The sequence below is a fragment of the Nesoenas mayeri genome (genome assembly GCF_963082525.1).
Source record: "Nesoenas mayeri genome assembly, chromosome: 3".
Classification (NCBI taxonomy): Eukaryota; Metazoa; Chordata; class Aves; order Columbiformes; family Columbidae; genus Nesoenas; species Nesoenas mayeri.
The window spans coordinates 102,518,877-102,532,522 of NC_137544.1; the positions used below are offsets into that span (position 1 = coordinate 102,518,877).

At 47.6% G+C, this 13,646-nt stretch overlaps 1 protein-coding gene across 1 annotated transcript in view; it reads left to right on the forward strand.

The window, feature by feature from the left end:
* Nucleotides 1-12,818: 12,818 nt before the first annotated feature.
* Nucleotides 12,819-13,646, forward strand: part of COQ8A (coenzyme Q8A) — a 47,149-nt gene continuing 46,321 nt past the window's right edge. Inside the window, exon 1 of the mRNA XM_080342164.1 lies at nt 12,819-12,928. The gene's annotated coding sequence lies outside the window, so the exon portion shown is untranslated. The remainder of the gene's footprint in view (nt 12,929-13,646) is intronic.

A 13,646-nucleotide genomic window follows, 5' to 3' on the forward strand; every position in this document is an offset into this window, starting at 1 on the left:
CTGCTGCGTGCTCTGCTGAACTGCAGTCTCTTTCACTCTGAAGAAATCCTAATACTCCCGGTGATGTGCATCCCTGAAAAAGCACAGCTGTTAGGTAGGCTGGGCTGACACCTGTCTTGATGCAGGTGTCACTCAACAGTCTGAAGCTGTACAGGAGGTGCCATGTGTTGGCATTGTCCTACACGATCTCTGTCACACTCACTCCTCCCCTGCAGTTTAAAATGAGTGTCTCATTGCATCTAGTCTCACGTGGCTTGAGCATACACTAACCTCTAACATGTAACACTGATGCTAAGTCCACAAACAAAAATGCAAATCCAAGCTTTTCAGTGGTGGGAGATATGTTGCTTCCTTGCAGCATTTATCGCCTTTGTTAGAAACATGTGCAATTCAACCAGTTTGGCGTCATCACCTTCTGACCATGCTTGTGCTTTTTGCTGTGTTTCCTCTTGCCACTTCATTGTGGCTTTTGGTTTTGATTGTTTTTTTTGGTTGTTTTGTTTCAAGTGTTTACTGTGCATCAAAGACTGGAGATGCATTCTGCCCACAGAGAGCACACAAGCAGCAGCACAGTCAAAAAGTACAAGAAACACTCCTTGCAGAACCGTGCAGTGCTTCCACAGTAGCTCTCATCAGGTGCTCCAAGGTCTCATTCATAAAACGTGACTTCAGGCTCCTAAGGGAAGTCCCTCAGAAAGGACTCCATCTGTGCTAGAAATGTCATCTCCTTCTGGATCATGGAGAGAAAAGGACACATTTGCAATATGAGGTGTCTCAGCAAGAGCTTTATACACACTGCTGAAGTTGGGCCAGTGAGAGTTAGCAGATAAAGCAAGGTCGCAGCACACGTCTACCGCAGTTGGGAAACGGCACACTGGCTGCTCTCCCATACCTTCTTTGTACCAGTTACCAGTAAAGTCTCCTCCGTGAGGCAATTGGATGAAGTTAGATGGACCATGTCTCTGAGTAAATGGCACTTGCTGATGGTACGCTGGTGCAAAATAGCTCAAGGCCCACTGTCCTTGCAAAATAACATATGTAGAGGTCTCCCTGCTAGTCCTAAACCAGTAAATTTCTCCACTTCATTCTTGCCTTCCTGGGTACTTCCAGTTAATCACACAGTCGGTTTGCCTTCCTCTTCCTTGTAACTCAAACTGCATTTTGGTTTAAGTTGAATATGTAGTTATTTTTATTTACCATTTCCCTCAGTTCCTGGGCTTCCTGTTCCTGCATTAGGGATGCTCCCTGGCAGCCACGGGAGGGCAGTAAGTCTATATGGAGAAGTACCAGCCATTTTAAAGTACTCTCGTTTTTCAGTGAGGCTGAATGCCCTGGAGTCTTCCTTGTGGCAGGGAGAAAGCAGGCACCCCACACTCCAGCAGGGCTGCAGTTTTGGCACAGCATGGGAGAGGCTTTGAGTGAGCTCACACTGTACCAGAATCCATTTAAAAACAGCAGGTTTCAATGTGATGCCATGTTCAGCACTGCAGCTCTGGCTGAGGTGCTGCTGTTACATTGCATGCTGCATTTTGTTTGGGTCTCTCCCTATTTTTTTTTTTTTTAGATATTCAGCCCTAGTTTCAGTCCCACAAAGCTCAAGCATAAATCAGGGCATCATTAAATTAGATTTTCTTCAGAGCATCTTCAAGAAGCAAAGGAATTATTATACTTACTGCATTGTCATTTCTCCTCTCACTTGCAGTCTCGTGTCTGAGCAGGTCTTGCTAATCATCTGAGGGAAAAAAAGAGCATGCTGCTGTCATTCCAGCTCTCTGTACTGGGGAATCTGTGGTCTAGCTAGAACATGTTGTCTGTGTCCTCAGGAGCACCAGGGGCTATCTAGTTTTCTTGAAATCAGTTATTTCACAAGAAAGCAGCTTGGACAAATGTGGCATCTTTGCCAGAACTTCTCCTACCCCATTATTCATGCACCCCCTAACACACTGTTGCGTCCTTCATTGAATTTATCCTTGCTTCCCCTGCCTCCAGTAAGGTAGTGATGTGAGCTGTTCCCATTCTACAAATGGGAAACGGAGCAAGAGAGTAAATGCTGGGCTCAAGCTTGGTTACATAAGGAACATCTGCCCACATCAGATCACTGCATCACATGTGATCACACAATCTGCCCACATCAGATCACTGCATCAAATGTGATCACACAAGTCACTACAGCTTCTTTTACATCCTACCTTTGCTGCAGGCTTGTTATCACCCAATCTTTTCGCACTCTAAATTCAATACATTTGCCCTGAGCACTCAAGGACTTAAGTGAATATGAACTGTTATCTTCTCCGTGTGACACATTTTTTTGACAGGTGTCCAAGAGCACAATTTGGGAGGTGTCAGTGCTCAAGCACTATTTACAGCTCAGTATTTAAAAAGATATAAATAAACAGAGACTTTGAAGTGGAACTAGCTAAACTCCTTGATAGAGAAACCTGAGACAGGTACAGGGCCAAGTAGTTGGAGTGGAAGTTTTCCAAAACTGGGAACTGTTTGAGTCCTATCAAATAGAACCTGAGCTAAGTGACAGCTCACAAGGCCAACTCAGGACTAGGTCTGTGCAGAGATAAATGGTGTGAAGCCTGGCACTCCTGAGCTGCATTGCAGGGCCTGAATAATCAGAAGGGGGGCAGAGCAGGAAAAGCATTAGCCCTATTTTCTCCTACATCATTGGTTTATATGATTTCAGGGAGACCTTGCTCATCCCAGTATAAAATGTGAGTAACCCCACAGCTTATTTGCATTTAAGCAGAGTAAGAACAATGTAAAAAGAGTGTGGAAAACTGATCCAACCTCTTAACTTATGCCAAGCCATCCTCAATCTTTACAAAACTAAATAGAAGCAATTACGATTCTCCCTGATTTGGTAGAGCTGCACCTATTTATGAAAGAACCCAAGCCTTCCTTCAAAACTGGTGTAAGGCAAGCAAGATCTCTGAAGCTAAAGGGAGGTATTCAGGATTATTTTTAAAGCTACCTATCCACAGCTTTGATATACCAAACGTCAGTAGCAATAAAATGCCAGTAGCCTTAATAATTATTCCAACAGGAACTTATTGCCGATTCATCATGCCAAACAATATAAGCCATCTCCAAATAAGGCCTTTGTAATATTCCAGGAAGTTCAAATTTGAGCTATTTTTGTCCTCCAGATATTGTTCATAGTCTTCCAGCAGTGTTATGTGCAGTTTCCAAGAGGCATAAAAACTGTTTGACTTTCTTCTTTAATAACAAAAAAGGAATCTGATGTCTGTTCCTATGTGATTTGTGTGGGCAAGGTAAGACCTGAAATGGCAAACACACTGAATGATTTCAGACAACTCATCATGCTGCCAATTCAAACTCCGGGTTGTGCAGAAAACTAATGGGGAACAGAAATGCAGCAAATCCATTTGGCTATAGAGGCTGTGGCCAGTCAGCCTAGGGAAGAATATGAGGTTAGAAAAATTGAAACATACCCGAGGCATGGCTTAGATTTACAAAAGAGGAGTGGGGTGCTACCCATGCAGCTCTAGCTTTAAAGACTTCAACAGGATGGGAAGATGAGAGCTAGCAGGGGACATAAAGCAATACGAAAGGCACTTAGCATGTAAAAGTTTAGGCCACCTTCCTTGCTACTGTTGTGTGCATGCAAGCTTTTCAGTGCCATCATGAAATGTGAGTGCTGCTGCAGAAAACAGGAAGAACACTTGCCTTTCAGGAAAGGAACCATGTTTCCCATGCCTTGAAAGCAGGCCACCAGGTAAACTGAAGTGACAGGTGTCAAAAGTCCATGGAGTGGATGGCTGTCACAGAGGCACCCCAAAAGTCAATTTAGGTGACAAGTTCCAAAACAGGCTTTATTCTAGCTGGAAAAGTATAGCAAATAAACTGACTAAAAACAGGGTTTATACAAATTATTTAGCGCTCTGACAACAATAAAACACAGATTTGGGTACCAGTTCAGGAGATTATTGGGGTATGACCACATAAAAATAATGAGGATCCACAGTGTGCACACATTCACTCACAAGAAACAAAACCAGAGGCCTCTCACTCAAGTGTACCCAGAAGAGAAATAATCACTTGCCTGGGTTAGGCAAGGACTCACTCAAGGATATATCCAACAGAGAAAAAACAACCACTCACCAAACAAGGAGGTGAGGGCACTCAATCCTGGGAAGTCTCCTTAGACAGCGTCCCAATCTAAGGGGAGGGCTCCAGTTCACAGTCCTGCTGCTCTAAGAAGACCACTCAAAGAGGATCTTCAACAGGAACCCTGTTTTACAGCCTGGTGAGATCTGACTGTGGTCATTACGATATGGTCCAGAAGCTTCTCAGCTACTCTGGGCACCTCCTTTGTTGAGGACCCTGTCAACTAATTGAGGGTCCCATCCCTCCTGCCCCCTCCAGCTGGTGGAGGTGAAGTCACCCTGCCCTGGGCTGAGGACGTGACTGTCAGCACCTTGGCAACCACCCTAGGTGTGTACATAGGGGCAGGCACAGTGGGGCACAAAAGGTGCTAAAGAGCCATCAGCTGCCCTATCAAAAACTCCAGATCTCATCAGGGGATATGCAACTGCCACAATGGCACAGGATGTAGTCACTGGCCAGACTTTGTCACCAGATACTATATCTAGTGGGATTTCTATAGGAAAGGGACATCTTTGTGATCACACCTTGGGCTCCTCCAGGCTAGAAATCTTCTCGAAGCATCTGGGAGGTGATGGGAGAGTGAACCTGCACTGCTGTGCCTGAAGGCAAGCTCTTTTCCTTGTGTGCAGCTACAGAGCATGTGGAAATTGCTGTGCTTCCACTGAGGCTTTCCAAGCACTTCTGCAGGAGCCGGGCTTCGAGAGCTCAACCGAGCAGAAGAATGCCATCAGCCCTATTTTACAGATAGGAGTTGAATAATTTGTTTAGGGCCAAATGAAGGGCTTAACATGGATGTCTGGACCATCTCTTGATCAGTCATTCCTTTCAGAGCCTTGTATTAACTGCTGGCGTCTCCCTCTTCACTGCACTCAAATACGTGTCAATTGGGATGTCCTGCCACCCATCGACCTCTCTCTCCAGGTATGCAGACACAGATGTAGATAGCAGAAGTCAGATTACGAAGCCCTTCTCAACTGACCTCAGGAACTGGATTGATAGCCACAGCAAGGCAGAAAAATGGTCAGTCAGCATCCAAAGGCAGCAAAGATTCTGCTTTCTTCCTGACGGCTAGAAGTAAATCGTTGGGACTACCCATGAATTACCTTTAGACAAAGTAGATGGAGCTTATGAGTTTGTCTGTTTGCTACTCAGGCATTCAGAAAAACCCCGCAGCTTTCCCTGTCTCACTCCCACACCTTGCTGTGTGTTGGAATAGTGAAGCAAGACACCAGGAAGCCAGAACAAGGACCGGCTCTCAGGGCAGCGAAAGAAAACACATTGTTTTGGGGACGATTCCAGGCTGAAGCAAGCTGGCTCACTGCTCTCCAGCTAACTAACACATGGCAATGCCGTGCCAAAAGCTGATGGCAGTGGCTGAGTCTGGCAGCACACTTTACCATTTGCCAGCAGAGCAACCTATGATGACTAGTGTCAATTCTTCGTTCCAGTAAAGTGTTCAGAAATAGCTATTTCTCTCATTTTCTCTGGCTCTAGACTGCCTTCCCATTTAGAAAAACTCTGCGCAAACTGTTCCACACAGTCATTCTGTCCTTTGTAAAAAGCTCTTTGGCTAAGTGCAGGCAAAGGACTGGCTTCTGTTTGCCTAGCTCCAAAATTAATTTGCCATGTTTACCCAGGGGGTGAACGGCTTCACTAGTTATCTGTAAAGTGAATCTTGGCTGGAAGATACAAAGAACAGCCTTTCCACTATGTCTGTGCAGGACTGATTGAGGTACATGTAATCAATCAGGTGGCAAGAGGAGAGGGCAAAGCCCTCAACAAACTATGCAAGCAAATGCAATTTACAATAAGCAGAAACAACTGATCTGTGTAGCCTAGAGATAGAGACTGAATAATATTTAACTGAGTCTTACAGATTTGCGGAGAAATAGAAATACTATATTCTCGAGGCACACAGCTGCTAATGAGGCTGCTGCACTATTCCTCTCATCCAAAATGGTTTTCCTCAATACCTGTAAAAAGTGCTGTTGTGCAAGAAGGTTTTAACATGCAAGTGATATTGTGAATTACTTACTGCATTAATTGCTAAGGTGGCAGGGGCAAGGTGCCTGTCCTTGCCCTACACTGTCCCACACACTATCCAAAGACGAGAACTGGTATCACTTGCTTCTATCTGCAGTCTCTCCACCTGGCACTGTCCTTCTCTCAACATACTCCACCCCCATCGGCATGTCTCCAACTTTCCAAAGCAGCCGGTACCCACTTGGCACCCACGTGGCCAAGTCTGGAGGGAGCCGAGTGTGGCGTGGTGGCGTATGCATGGTGAGCTGCACAACTTTTTCCATCTGTCAATGATGAACATGTTTTTAGCTTGGGCTTGTTGTGGCTACAGAGAAGGAGAATAACACCTAGTTTTGTTTTCTTTCATAATTCAAAGAGAGAAAAAAATCCATGTACCTATGTGTAAATTTCCAGTTTGTGAGACTGCACTTGGAACCCTTCTTTTTTCCCAGTGGGAGAGAAAATCACATTATCCAGCCTGCTGAACATGCGTGTGTGGAGGGCACTGGCAAACCCTGGTGAAAGATAATGAGGCTGTGATCTGCCTCACAGCCCTGAGGAGAGGAATCCAGGCAGGTACCCTCTAAAATGCCTGAAGAGTAGACTTGCTACTTTTTCCCCAAGTAGAGATAACCCCAGCACTCATGGGCCTGTGCTCACCTCCCATTAAGAGTTCAGTCCTGTATAGTCAATGTCCTGGAGCTGTACAGTACAAGCCACAAATACCTTGTCAAGAGCCACTGCAATCTCCTCCAGATAGATAACAGCAGGAGACAAGAAATACTCGAGTTTTGAGCTTTGCTGCCAGTGCTGGCCTTCTAGGCCTGTGTTGGTCTGCTCCCTGCAGACCCATAGAGATAATAAATCACCTTTGTGGTTTGACAACCTTTAGCTCTCCTTCTCAAAAGCAGCCCCTCTCTGGGTGACATGGAACAGGTACCTATGAAGGTAGCTTTCTCAGTAAGGCAAAACCTAGAGGGCAAAGGGAAGGTTTTTGTGTCGTCTTCTCCCTTCTTTTTTTCAACCAGGGGACAAGGCAGCCCTTCAGCAGTCCTCTCCCCTGCACAGAACCTGACGGCTATCCCTGCCCACCTTCCCCCAGCCAGAGGGCTTGGGGCCCTCCTGCAGCGCCACTGGTGTCCCCTGCCCTCTCTAGCTCTGTGGAGTGAGGCTGCTCATGGAGTGCCCTGGAAAGAAAATGGGAGGGGAAATCGTGAAATACCCATCCTGCTCCCTGCACTGTGTCTTCCTCTTGGAGAGAAAAAGTTTGTCTTGAGAACAGCCACACTGTCTCCTTCCGACAGCACTCAATCATCTTAAAAATAAAGTGCTCGCTAACTGAAATGAAGCCTTGTCTCTACCCCTTTGCAGTGAGGGGAGAGAAAAAGGAAGGACAAATGCAAAGAATGCCTGAGTGCTTTGGGATGAAAATACACAGTTCAGGAATCAGAGCAGTCCGAGGCATTACAAAAATAGCTCATCATTTGGATCCTATGATGATATTGGACGTGCATCTACCTCCGATTGAGTCAGAGAGATCTCATTTCTTTACAAGGCTGTTGCTCTCATTCTTGGCCATAAAGCCACGTAAATAACATATGGTACAACCAACGTCACTGAAACCTGCCAAAGTTTTGAAATACCTACAAGTTAACTACTAACACCAAGCCACCTGTCCAGTGACTTCTCCTTTAGCTGTTCCAGTTCATCATTCCCTATATTATTATAATAAGTTGATGGAACACCATAAATTTACGTAGTCAGATAAGACATTCCTCCTGCCCCAAATAAATTAACCTCTGAAGAAGATGAGTGAACACAAGGCAAAACCCCTCAAGAGGTAGCTTATCTGAGCCCCAGTGGTTGCTTCGAGAAGAAGGACTGAGGGAAACCTTTCCAGAGCAGCTTTTGTTTTGTGGTTTACTGTGTGAACACAGGAGAAGGATGGTGACGTATATTTTATTGTGGTCAGAGAAACAGCTTGGGCCTGTCCTATGCAAGAGGATTTCTGAGTGTTCTCTGAATAGCCTAGATACTTGTCAACCTAATGACATGACCAATAGCTGCTTAATTGAGACTCCATTAACTCTTTTTTTCTGCAGGTTAGTCGTCTGCCTACTAATTTCCTGTTGCAAAGGTGCCGTTCTTACTGCAGGGCCCGAAGACCCTTCCTTCCAGGCTCTGGTTCTCTAACTCCTTTGGTCTGTCAAAGCTGAGCCACTCTGGCCTGCTCCTCTCTGGGAACTTGGCCCACTTTGTACAAGGCTTTATAGAAGCCAGCTTTCACTGGGTTCTTCACAGCAGGCAGCATCAGAACTGGCAGAGCTTTTCTTGGGTGTTCCCTGGCACCCAGTACGTGGTGAGCTGCTTGGTGGTGAGTGAACAGACACCTCTCAGAAAACAGCCACAGGAGGAGGGAAGCAACCCCCCCAAAGGCTGACAGCGACCCTGCAGAAGTCACAGTCAGAGAGCCCTGGGCTCAGTCTTCCCAGTGCCCTTTGTGCTGCTTCTACCCTAGACGCGCAGCAGAGCTGCTCATGCACCTCATGAAATTGCATCATTAAAGTCCTTCGTTATGTAAATATCAACAAGTAATGTGAGTGAAGATATGATGGCATGGCTAAAGCATCTGTGATGGAGTTGGGACTTCCAGCTGCTACATAAAGCTTTTCCACTGACCTTGGGTAAGGTACTAACTGCTCCTCAACTTGCAAAATCAGGATATTTGGAGAATTAAATAATCATCAGTAGAGAGAAGGCTCCGGGGAAGTGTGACTCATTATTAGTTATAATTTAAATTGATTATAATTTCCATTCTATTTATACAGTATGAGGACATATATCATAGTAGTATTTCTATCTATATTGCAATTTATAATAATTTTTATCATACTTTTATGATAATTTAATAAAAGATTGACTTACATAATCCTCATAGGTGTAAGACTCTTGCTAGAAATCCTTGTATTTCCAGCTAAGTCAGCAAGTATGTTGTAATTTGACTGAATACAACACTACTGGAATAGATGTGAGAAGCAAATGACAGCTGCAGTGCCAAAAATACGTTGTGGCTGATTTCTTAATAATGTTCACTTCTTGTTCTTACAGGTAATCAAGAGACTCCCCAAAATCTGGGAACTTGCTTTTTCATAGGACTGCTCTGACTCGCTCTGTAAATTCTGCCAAAAACTACAGGCATATAGCACAAAAATTATATCAGATTTAAATGCTGAAGTAAAAAGTTTTAACATGCAACAACCTCACTTTGCTGCCACATTATACCGGAGGCCCTAAGGCATCAGGGGATGCCAGCATTTAGGTTTTTATGTACAAGTTTCCCAAGTTCCTTCTCTCTAGCCTGCTTGGAAGGGCTTTATCTGTCAAGTGTTTGCATATCACTTTTAGCAGATCAGCTCCTACACAAACTCTGACAGTTGATCCAAAGCAGGGATGAAGCAGGTGCCTCTGCTGTTTTACCTACAACACTTTGGTGGAGGGCACAAAACCAGAATGGAGTAGCCTGGTCTGATCGCCGCAGGATTCATATCCACGTCTCCTGCCACTGAACAAGGCAGAGTATGCACAAGGCCGGCCTGGAAATTTGGCTGGCATCTGGAAGGGATGGAGGAGTGCTCCATTCCCATTTCCTCTTGGTGAGCTTTCCCATTGTGCAGAGCATAACAACAAATAATAATATGAGTAAGGCTGAAGAGCGGAGAAGACAAGAGCACGCATGACGGTTAAGGGTCTTGATGTGAGGGTGGAGTGCTCTAAGTATTCATAAGCAGAGAGGGAACCTGAATTGGGACCTTCCAAAGAAAAAGATGACTCCCTGGTCTGTTTTTGAAGTTCAGCACTCTGCCCCTTCTTTTTTTTCCAAGGTTCACGGGTGTAAATCTCATAATTGGTAGCACTAAACCAATGCCCAACACTGACAGTATTTTTTTTTCTTTTACCAGTTTTCTCCAGTTTACAGGGAGATCTTGCATGGCTTCTGCCATGGAACAATTCTTCCAGTGCTTTACACACACCATGTTTGACTTTTTGTTTAGGACTGTGGGTGCAGTTAGGCAACCATCGCCACAGAAGTAAGCCTCTGGATTCAGAGTGTCCTGCCCCTATTCCCCTCGAGAACTAAACAGTAACAAAAAAGGACATAAAATATCTGCTCCCAGAAGCTTCAGTTCAGCTTTCAATTCTACCTCTTTGCATTCCAAATCGGGTGGGAAAACAGACACTTCTCTCTTCTTTAGTCTAAGTTTAGAATGAGCTAGCCTTGCACTCAAGTTCAAGGGGTCTTTTAAGGCTGCAGAAAGCCTGGCAACAGAAGGTGTGATGCAAACTGAACAGCAGCGGCAGAAATACCCAATGGTTTACCACAGGGGGAGTGAAAGGAACCAGCCAGGCCTGTCTTTGAAAGATGGGGAGAGCTTTATCCTGTGCTTGTTCTGCCTCAAACTATGACAGCGTGCTCATGCAGAAATCCATGCAGTTCTCCATGCTCAGCACACTGAGTAAAACATATTTCACAATTAATGCCGAGCTGACGCAAGCAAAATGATGTCACACAGAAACTTAGAACTGACACCCAAATTCAGTACAGGAGTAGATAAAAGAGTCTGCTTAGAGAAGACATCTGAGACGTATCTCTTTCAAGATGAGGGTAGAGATTATCTTTCCTTTAAAGAAAATAGTATGGAATTAACCAAAACAGATAACAGTTCATTTGTATGCATTTCTGGTGGTGTCAGTACTGAAATTAAGAAAACTAGGCATTTTTTTGACAAAACTTTTCAAGGCTGGTATAATATCTTATTGCAGCCATATTTTTACATCATCTAAGACATCCAGTCTCCATCCCATTCTCAAACATCAAAGTTTCATGTTTGGCCTCTCCATTTCAGGTATATTGTCTACACATACCCTGTGTGTAGAGAAATAAGTCAACGGTGTGTCTTCCACAGGTAATTGCTTTTTTAACCTTTCAAGTTCAAAACTAGGCTTCCTAGTACGGACTGAGGCTTGCTTCCAATTCAGATAATGTCTGGGATGAGTTTTAATAAATTTTAGTTCTCTCTTCAGTGCTTAGCAGAGCCCTTCTCATCACTTACCTGAGACGCTGAGTGGGGCTTGTGTGGGAAGTCTTATTTTTATGTTAAAAAAACCCCAAACTCTAAAAAAACCCCAACCAAACATGAAGGAATATATGCAATATTTGAACAATATTTTGTGTGTTCATAAGTACCAGACATATAATTTTTGGTATGTGCATCTGGAGATAAGGGATATAATTATTGCCTTCTACAGAGGAGGAGAAGTTTGGCACTAGCAGGTTGGCAGGAATATTCACCAACAAACTGCATAGAGTTAAACCCCTAAACACACTTATAGATAAACACATCTATTTTATGGATAAACACATTTATCTAGTTTCCTTCATCACAAATCCACAGCACCCACAACTCCTACTTACTTTGATATAGGTCCTTCAGTATGGATGTAAGTGCTCAATTCAAGCTACTGCTTATGTGAAAAGGTTGGCCAAAGAAAGCAATTGACAATGCTGAAATTAAAGCTCAGGGCTGTTGGTTGGTCACTCCTATAAGTCTAGAGGAGAAATATTAACGCTGTTTAAGAAAAAATGAATTATATTATCTCCAAACCTCATCCAAATATACTTCCGCACTAATGCAGCCATGTGGCAAATGCACCATAAAGAATGTATTGTTATTTTTCAGACAAGAAAGTTGCTGACGGAGACAGGCGCTTACCAGAACATGTACAAAAGCAGAGCTAGCTGTTCTTATCAGCCCCTTGCAGCACTTGTGAGACACCACACAGCTGGAATCAACCTGTAGGAAACACCATATGATTTTTATTTCCAACAAGCATATGAACACAGGATTTCCAACACACGCATAAGCAACATCAACCGCGACTTTAAGCCAATTCTTTGAAAAAAATCACACTGGCATCCACGTACGAAGGTTTTATGGCCACGGAGTGCCACAAAATGGAGCTGCCCATTTGACTCAGCGTTTGCCTGGAGCACACCGGGCGCGGGGCTCCTCCGCATCTCCTCCTACACATCAAAGTCCCCGGAGAGCCGGCGGCCCTGCTCGAGCCACGGCGCCCCCTCCCCCGGCCCTCCCAAGGCGTGGAGTACGAGCGCTGCCTGCCCGCGTCCTCTGCGGCCGAGGGACCAACCTCCCCGCGCCCGGCCCTGACCGACCCGCCGCCTCCAGCCGGTTGCCCTTCGCTACAGGCGCCCCCGGCCCGGAGGGGGCCGGCCCACCACTGACAGGAGGCAGCGGCGGCGGGGCTGCCAGGCTCCCCCGCGGTGCCGGCGGGTCCCCGAGCGCCGCCCGCCCACAGCACACGCACCTCACGCCTCGCCGCCCCCGCCCCCCGCCCAACGGCCGTCGCCGCCGCACGGACCTCACGGGCCTCACGTCCCCCTGCAGCCGCCACGCGCGCCGTCCCGGCGCTCTCCCCGCCCCCCATTGGCCGGCGCCCCGCCCGAGCCCGCCTGCCATTGGCGGGGACGCGGGGTGCACGGGCTCGGCACGTTCCTCGGCGGCGGTTCTGCCGCGATACGGGGCGGGGCCCGCGGGGCAGCCAATGGGAGCGCGGCGGGGGCGGGGCGCGAGGCCGGGCCTCGGCCGGGGGCGGCAGGGCGGTAAACAGGCGCGCGGGCCCAGGCGGCGGGCGCGGAGCGGAGCAGGAGAGGCGGCGGTGGGGTTGTGCCGGTCCGGGCGCGCAGGCCGGGGTACGGGCAGCGGCCGCGGAGGGGAAGGGGCTGCACCCGGTAGTGCAGCGCCATGCGGCGGAGCGGGAAGGGAGGTGGGCGGTGGCGGTGCGGCCGTGGGGAGGACGCCCGTGCCCGGCGTGGAGAGGGGGCGCGGCCGCTGTCTGGCCCCTTGGTTCAGTGGGTCGGTCTCGGGGGGGAACGTGTGTGGGGTCCGGTGGGCAATGGCGGCGGCGTGCCAGAGGCTGCCCGAGCCTCCGCAGTTGCACCCGGCCGGTGTTGCGGCCTTCTCCGTGCCCTGGCCGGTGACCGGGGAGGCCGCGCCGCCGGGAGCCGTCGCCGCGGGCGCTGAGCAGCGGGACAGCGCCGACGCGGGGCTGGGAGCCGGTCAGCAGGGCCTCCGGGAGCCCGTCAGCCGGGCCTCGGGCTGCCCCGCGGGCTGCCTGAGCGGTGCGGTGCGGGGCGCGCTCGGGCACTTGTCACCGTGCCCGGTTGCCCGGCGCGGGTCCGTGTGACCCGGCGTTGTGCAGAGACGGGGTCCGTCCCGTCAGCCGGGGACGTCCGTGTTCCCGCTGCCTGCGCCGTCCCCTCTCGGCTCGCCCAAGCGAGTGTGCAGAATATTCTAGAAAGTTAAGTGTTTCTGCGGGGCTGTCTATTCAATCTAAAGATGCTTAGGGCGATGGGGGGAATCTCCTTTTCCATTCTGGGATCTGTATGTTATGCCACGGACATGGCAGGG